The sequence below is a fragment of the Pteronotus mesoamericanus genome, unplaced genomic scaffold (genome assembly GCF_021234165.1).
Source record: "Pteronotus mesoamericanus isolate MK-2021 breed Mesoamerican mustached bat unplaced genomic scaffold, CSHL_Meso_final contig_94, whole genome shotgun sequence".
Taxonomy (NCBI): Eukaryota; Metazoa; Chordata; class Mammalia; order Chiroptera; family Mormoopidae; genus Pteronotus; species Pteronotus mesoamericanus.
Window position 1 is genome coordinate 19,313,643 of NW_026555285.1, and position 8,482 is coordinate 19,322,124.

Below are 8,482 nucleotides of genomic sequence, written 5' to 3' on the forward strand. Positions count from 1 at the left end.
TGGCAACACACACGATTAATATTGCTATTGAACTCTCTTTCTAATATAATGTTTTCTTCAGTTGTAGGTTCCATATTAATTGAGACATCCACATTCAAATTGAGCATCAAGAGAGGTTCAAGGATGCATAATGCTTGATATCTTTGTCCATACATTAGTTTTCTTGAACTTTGATTATTAAGACATGATGTTCATTTTTATCACTTCAAACTTAACCTCAAAACTACCACTAATATACATTGTCTCTTTTAACTTATTTTTTGTGATTATAAATGTGATAAATGTTGGTTCATTGATTCAAACAATATTTTCTCCTTATGCCATCCATTCTATACACCAGGGATTGCTTATGTCAGTAGTGTATCCTGTATAATTCTATTCATTTTCTACAGTATACTGACATTTGTTCACGTTACTTTGAAACTTTGTAGCAAAAGGCATTTAAAAACGATCATATCCATATAAAATATATTTTTATATTTTCTTTCTTCCCCTTCCATCTTCCTTATTTTAATTTTTTCTTTCATTTCCTACATTTTACATTAACTTATTCATTATTCTTGCCTATATATACAGACACACACACACACACACACACACACACACCAGGAGTCAACAAACATTTATTGTAAAGGGTCACATAGTAAATGTTTTAGGTTTTTCATTCTCTTTCATATTTCTTCTTATACTTTTCAATAATCATTTACATATGTAAAAGAACATTCTTAGTTTATGGGGCATGGACTGTGGTTCACTGGCCATAGTTGACCAATCCCTGCTATTCACTCATTTTATACTTATGTTTATACATAAAACAAATTCAATTATTATTATAGCTTGAAAATTAAGGCATAAAAAGTCATACAAACTTGAAAATTTTACTGATGTACAGTAGAAAAATCATTGCTCAAGACATTTATTAATAATGATGATAATTATAGAATGCTGACAAAAAGTAAACCAACTTTTTTGTGCTAAATGTTTCCCTTTTTATGCTTGCCGTACATACTGTGTGGATTTCTCTTTGCCTTCAGAGATCTATTTTCCTAAACTCCATACATTCATATATGTTCCTCTTTGCATATTCTGCCTATGGCTTACTTGGTCACTTTTGTGGGTCTGAATCATCCAACACCCAACAGTTATTAAGCATTTAGTATGTGCTAACTACTTTTAAAGACTTTTTTTATTCATACATTGGATACTTATACCAACCTCATAAAGAAGTTATATGTTCCCTGTTTGCACAAGAGAAAATTTATACACAGAGAGGCTTTGTAAATTTCTGAGTAACATTTTAAAACAGTGGCAGATCCAAATTTTAAATGTGGGAGCTCTGGCTTCTCTGTCAGCACTAATTACTATTGTTAACACTATGAATTGTCATATAGAGCCTAATTGACTCACTGAAGAATTTCTCAGCTGAAAATCAGCTATATTTGAGGTGTAGGGGCAAAGTCAAATGAGCAAGATATCCTTTCCTGTTTTTAAACCCACTTCAAAATTGTTTGTTTGCCTAATTTTCAGCAAATTCTTAACAATGTCACTAATGATTATGAAATCTTACATGCAAAGAGCAATATTCTTAAAGATTTTTGTGGTTCATTACTCAAAAAATATCTACCGTAACTCATCCTTTATGAATGAATTTTTTAACTTAGGGTAAGATTCTTTTTAACTGAATTTTTAACTTAAACAGAATGAACAAAGTATATATTCTTGCTTGATTCTGAGTAAGATGAACATATGTGCATCTATGTCCCTACTGTTGCACTTGACTAACTTCCACTGACATTGTTATGTTTGTGTGTCAATAATACTCTTATTCACAGTGGTATAGACCCTGTATTGCAAATGTTCAGTGATGCACAAAAGTGTGTATTGGCTTCTGTGTCATGTAATTTAATTCCTGTGTGTTTAATGCTCCCATTTTCACATAATGTAGGTGATGTTTAAGACAGGTTGCTTTATTCAGCTATTTTGAAAGTTCACTTAAAGTTGATAATTAGGTTTTCTTTTTTCCAATTTTTACACTATTGATTTAAGTTAATATTTTCTGAATGTTTTTAGAAGACATAAAATGTAAATAAGAATAGCACCATGTAATTTAATTTATCTAACTATAAAACTTACCATCAATTAAACATCATAACCAAAAGAACACATAATTAACAAAAACATGTCTTTTTCATCATAGTATGATAATGATATAATAATACTAATATTACACTGAGAAAACACATGCAAAATTTAATATACAAAATATTATTTCACAGAGTTTTTCATAGCAATGCAAATAGTACTCAGCATTAGAGAATCTTACATAGATAAATCTATACATTTTATTTTACAATAAACTCTATCCAATCATCCATTGAAGAACACTTAGGATGTTGTACACACACACACACACACACACACACACACACAATGGAATACTACTTATACATAAAAAAATGAAATGTTGCCATTTATGACAACAAAGATGAATCTTCAGAGTATCATGCTAAGTGAAAGAAGTCAGGTGAAAAAGGACAAAAACATATAATTTCACTCAAATGTGGGGTACAAAAAAACAAAAGCAACAAACTTATATGAGGTCTGTCCAGGAAGAATCCAGCAATTTACTATGAAAAATAGAGATGTTTATTGAAGTAGATACAAGATACAAGAAACATTGTAGATAGGAAAATGATGTCTCACTACCCTTCCAAGTAGGCACCTTGGGACCTCAACTGTTCTAACTGCAGCATATTCTTTATGGTCCAGGAGCAGCAGCTGCAGAACAAATTTTGCCACACACATTTCATGCCAATATCCTGCATGAAAATCTTGGACACAGTAGTTTTTGGAACCTCCATATCAGTTTCTAGTTTTCATACTATCAGTTTCCAATCTTTGTTGATTGCAACCCATACATGCTCAACATTCTCAGGTGTTGCAGGCTTTCCAGAATGTGTGGATCATTTTCAACAGATTCTCAGCCATCTTTGAAGTGTTTGTGCCACACTTTTATTTCATGTTGCACTTGTTGCATCGTCCCCAAAAGCCATCCACATCATCTAAATAGTTTCTGTGGAGGAATGTTCAAGTTTAATGCAAAATTTGATGCAGATTTGATGCTCCATTCTCTCAGTCATTTTGAATGCGATGGCCACACGGTACACATGCTCACTCAGTGGCAACTACCACACTCACTGACTAGTACAGTGACATCACCATTGTTTGCACATGTGCATCCCAGTCCACGCTCCTTGGCTGCCAGGTTATATCTATGTTGCTCAAACTGTTCTCATTATACTAACAATGGCTGGACTTTTTCCGGTCAGAATGCTAGTACAAGAAGGGAAAGGAGGGTGGGGGGAAGATGAAGAGGGTAAAAGGGGTCAAATACATGGTGATGGAACAAGATCAGACTTTCAGGTGATAAGCACTTAGTAGAGGATACAGGTGGCATATTATAAAGTTATGTTAATGTTAATAACCAAAATTACCCAAATAAATTAATGTAATGTTAATAACCAAAATTACCCAAATAAATTTAGAGATACAAATAAAATAAAATAACTTATAATGAAAACCAAAATTTCCTATGTTTGCATTTTAATTTTACCCAAGATTTATTTAAAAGGTGCAGTAACTTATTTACAATGTGTTTTACCTCCTCCATCATTTACTATCAAAAAGTATCATATTTTTCAATCTAAGATACCTAAAATATCTATATGAATGTTTTCTATAACGTATATTTTCATAAATTTGAGATAAACATGTTTGAACTATTTAGCTTTCCATATATTGAAAAAAGAAAAACATTTTTTTCCTGTTACCAGATTGCCCTGTTTTCAAATTGTACTTTATATTGGAAATTCACTATACATAAATTAGGAATATAAAGAACTGCACATATCTGTCTGTACAAATTGATTGTGCTAATATTCCAAATATTTAAAAATATATTTATACATTAATATTAATTTCAAAATGTCTATTGAATATTTAAATGGAGGTTTTGAGTATGAGATACCATATATATATATATATATATATATATATATATATATATATGTATGTATCCAGGCCTCTCCTCTCAATTATAGATGTATATATTGAATACATATATATATATAAATATATATATATAAATTAAGTCATTCTCTGAGAATAAGCATATCAAGTTGAGTGCTACAATTAGAATGCCAAATGAGTGAGTGTAGCTAGAAAACAGATGTGGCCCAAAGAACAAGCTCTAGTGTGCTCCAGAGTTTAGAAGTCAGGGTAATAAGGGGAAGCAGCACAGAAAGAAGAGAAGAAATTTCAGTGGGATAAGAAAACAAAAACAAAAACAGGTAATATTGGGTTGTCCAAAATGTCCGTGTGGTTTTTGTGTAAAATAAAAGACTAATTTTCCACTAATAACTTCATTGATTTGGATATTTTGAATATGTTAGCTATCTCCCATGCAGTATAACATTGATGGTTCTCAATTAATATATCGATTTGATAGCCATCAACTTCAACTGATCTGCTCGAGCATGGAGCATTGTCCAGTGAGAAATTTCTAGCACGAAACTTTGTAAACCAACTTTGACACATTTGATCAGTCACAGCACCTTCTCCATATACTGCACAGATCCTTTTTTGCATTTCAGTAGTGTTTTGCCCTTCTTGAAATAATAAAGTATAATATGCTGAAAATGTATATTTTCTTCCATCTTCAATATTAAAATGGCTACACAATAATTCACCAGTTTTGATTTTTTAAATGCATGCTGATATGACAGCTATCACAATGCAACATTACAAAAGGGTATTGAATTAAGTTAAAGACAACTGAGTGCTACTAGAGCCAGCTTACAGAGAAAAACAAACTTTATGGTCAACCCAATAGTGTGGTATCTTGGAATTAAGGTAAAAGATATGTTTCAAGAAGCAAGAATTATTAGCAGTGTTGAGTGGTAATGCAAATTAAGTGAGAACAAGGGCTGAGGATTTGGCAATTTTATTTAGCAACAGTGGAGATATTTGGCAACCCTGACAAAAGTAGTTTCATTAGAGAAGTAAGAGAAAATACCCATTTGAAATGAATTTAAGTAATAAATGGAGAGAAATTTGAAATGTTGAATATAGAGAACTCCTCTTAGGAGTTTACACAATTGAAGTTTAGTTCATTATTATATATAAATTTTGTACTATCCAAAAACTTTGACTTTTATTCATAGGATTTAAAAAATACTACTATTTTATAGAAATATAACATTTCCATAAATATAAATACTATCATGTAATAACTAAAGTATTATTACATAAAAATTGAATATGTTGTTATGTTACATGGATTATTAAATTTTTACCAGACATATTCTGCCCTTTTTAATATTGAACAACTTTATAGTATAGGATATAAATATACTGAATACAATTGCAAAGGTGCTTCTTATTTTTCGAAGGGACTCTTATGGAAGAGGGACATTCGGGATATATAAACAAATTTACAAACAATCTAAGATATTAATGAGAGCAGCAATGGAGTCCAAAACTAGAAATGGTTTTGTAGCAGGTTCAGGTTACAGACCCTATTGTACTAGAATATTTTTGTTATGAAAATACACACTGTAGTTATGATAAGTTCCAATAGAAAAATCACAACAAAGGAACCTAAGTTTCTGGAGCCAAACCATGCTGTCTGAAACAGATGAATTATACATTTGAGAAACAACTGCGGATGTGCTACTGGACCTTTGAAGAGACAGAACATCTGGCCATGGCACATCAATTGACCACATGGCCAGAACTACATTATCATGATTAGTGTTCCATGTAAAATGCTCGTTTATAAGAATGGACTGCCTAACAATCTATTGACAGATGCAAATAGTACATCCAGGGTTGAGTACCAGCAGTAGGGGACAGATGTTACACATGTTATTTACCCATGTAATACTGTGCCTATATAGGGATCCTTTCACCCAGATGACAGAGAAGTATAAAAACTAAACTGGTTTCACAGAGGGTTCGTCTTAGTTTCTGGGTGCAAGCATAAAACAGACTACCGATACATTAATCACACTAAAATAGAAAATTAATATATTCAGAGTGGCCATGAATGATAGCAGTGAAGTTAAATCCTCCCAAAAGATAAACCATAGATTGTGAATATGTTCGTATGGAAAAACAAGTGATTTAGATAAGAATACATACAGAGTTATGGACACTGGCAAATAACCTCACTAGTTAGTGAGTATCCCAGCAGGAGGGAGATTTGAAGATATGTTACAGCAGTTCTGAGGAAAAAGACTTCATAGAATAAGCACTTAAGTACCAAGATATTTTCAGTGCATGTTAATACTCATCAGGGAGCAGCCATATTAGATAATGTAACATAACAAGAATGAGTTGACCAGTTAGCCTCTAACAACAACCACTCTGGACTAGTACAACTTGTGCACAGAAGAAACAACCATGATGGTGGAGGTGAGGCTTAAAAACTATACCCAAATAGGCTTCTTCTCCTCAGGATTGGTTCAGCTACCTTCATCATTGAATATCAAACTTCCAGTTTCAGGCAAAATGTTGATATCTGATATGGCATCATCATTTTAGATCATTCAATGATTCATTTTGTATAGAACTGAAACCCATTCTACATGTGTTTGTTGCTTCAGGCTGCAAGGATGGACCCAACACCACTACTTAATGTGCTTAAAGAGTATCCACCAAGGTGGGATTCTGCATAAAATATATTGAATCAAGGAGCACATTTTATAGGGAAAAACAAAATAAAACAGAAAAAATAATGTGGCAATGGGACTGTGGAATCCACTGGTTCTTTATCTAGAACTGCCAATCTTTAAAAGCGGTTGAAAGATCTTTTAAAGATACACATGTCTGCATGGCCAATTAGCATTTGACAAAGGGGGCATGAGTATACAATAGAGTAAAAATAGTGTCTTTAACAAATGGTGTAGGGAGAACAAGACATGCAAAAAATGAAACTAGACTACCAACTTACACCATACACATGAATAAACTCAAAATGGATGAAAGACTTAAATATAAGTCATGATACTATAAAAATCCTAGGAGAAAACATAGGCAGTAAAATTTCAGATATCCCACATAGCAATATTTTTGCCAATATATCTCCTAGGACAAGGGAAATAAATGAAAAAAAAAAAATAAACAAACAAGACTACAACAAATTAAAAACTTCTTCATGGGTAAGAAAACCATAATCAAAATGAAAAGGAAATCCACTATGGGAGAACATATTTGCCAATGATACATCGGACAAGGGTTTAATCTTTAAATTGTATAAAGATTTCATATGACTCAACACCAGGAAGACAGTTAATCCAATTAAGAAATGGGCAAAGGACCTGAAAAAGCACTTCTTTGAGGAGGACATACATATGGCCCATAGACATATGAAAAAATTCTCAACATCACTAGCTGTCAGAGAGATCCAAATTAAAACCACAATGGGATACCACTTCACACTTACCAAAATGGCTATCAATAAATCAACAAACAACATGTGCTGGCGAGGCTGTGCAGAAAAGTGAACTATGCACTGTTGGTGGGAGTGCAGACATTTGCAGCCACTGTGGAAAGCAGTATGAAATTTCCTCCCCCACTGCAAAAAAAGGAACTATCTTTGACCCAGTGATTCCACTGTTGGGAATAAACCTTAAGAATCCTGAACACCAATTCAAAAGAACTTCTACACCCCTATGTTCATAGCAGCGCTATTTACAATAGTCAATAGTTGGAAGCAGCCTAAGTGCCTATCAGCATATAAGTGGATTAAAAAACTGGTACATTGATACAACAGAATACTACAGAGCAAAAAGAAAGAAGGAATTCCTATGCTTTGTGACAGCATGGATGGAACTAGATACTATTACGTTACATGAAATAAGCCAGTCGGTGAAAGACAAATATCATATGATCCCATTTGTGAGAGGAAATCTAATGAGCAGGATAAACTAATGAGCAAAATAGAACCAGAGGTATAGAATCATGGACTAGACTGGCAGCTGTAAGACAGGAGGATAGAAGTGGGGACTGTTTGAAAGAAGGTGAAGGGATTAGTCAAAGAATCTATGTGAAGGACCCGTGGACATGGGCAATGGGATGGGGATTGTCTATTGAAGTAGAGGGTGGAGTGGACGGAGGGGCGGGAAGGGGGAAATAATTGGAACAACTGTAAAACATAAAAAAGATATACTTAAGATGCTAAATTGAACATAATATCATGAAGGATGTGATGCTATCCTTCAAGCTGCAGTACACACCCTTTGTCAATGACCATCAAATGTTGGTTTGTTCCCAACTGAAAGCATATAAACTATGCATAAAGCATAGGTATGAGAGATGGAAGAGGGGTTACCTACTAACTATCATTTCTGATTTATTGTCTCCTGGGAAGTTTGTGTTTCTCATCCCCACAGCTCTGGTCTCTGAGAATTTTACAGACACT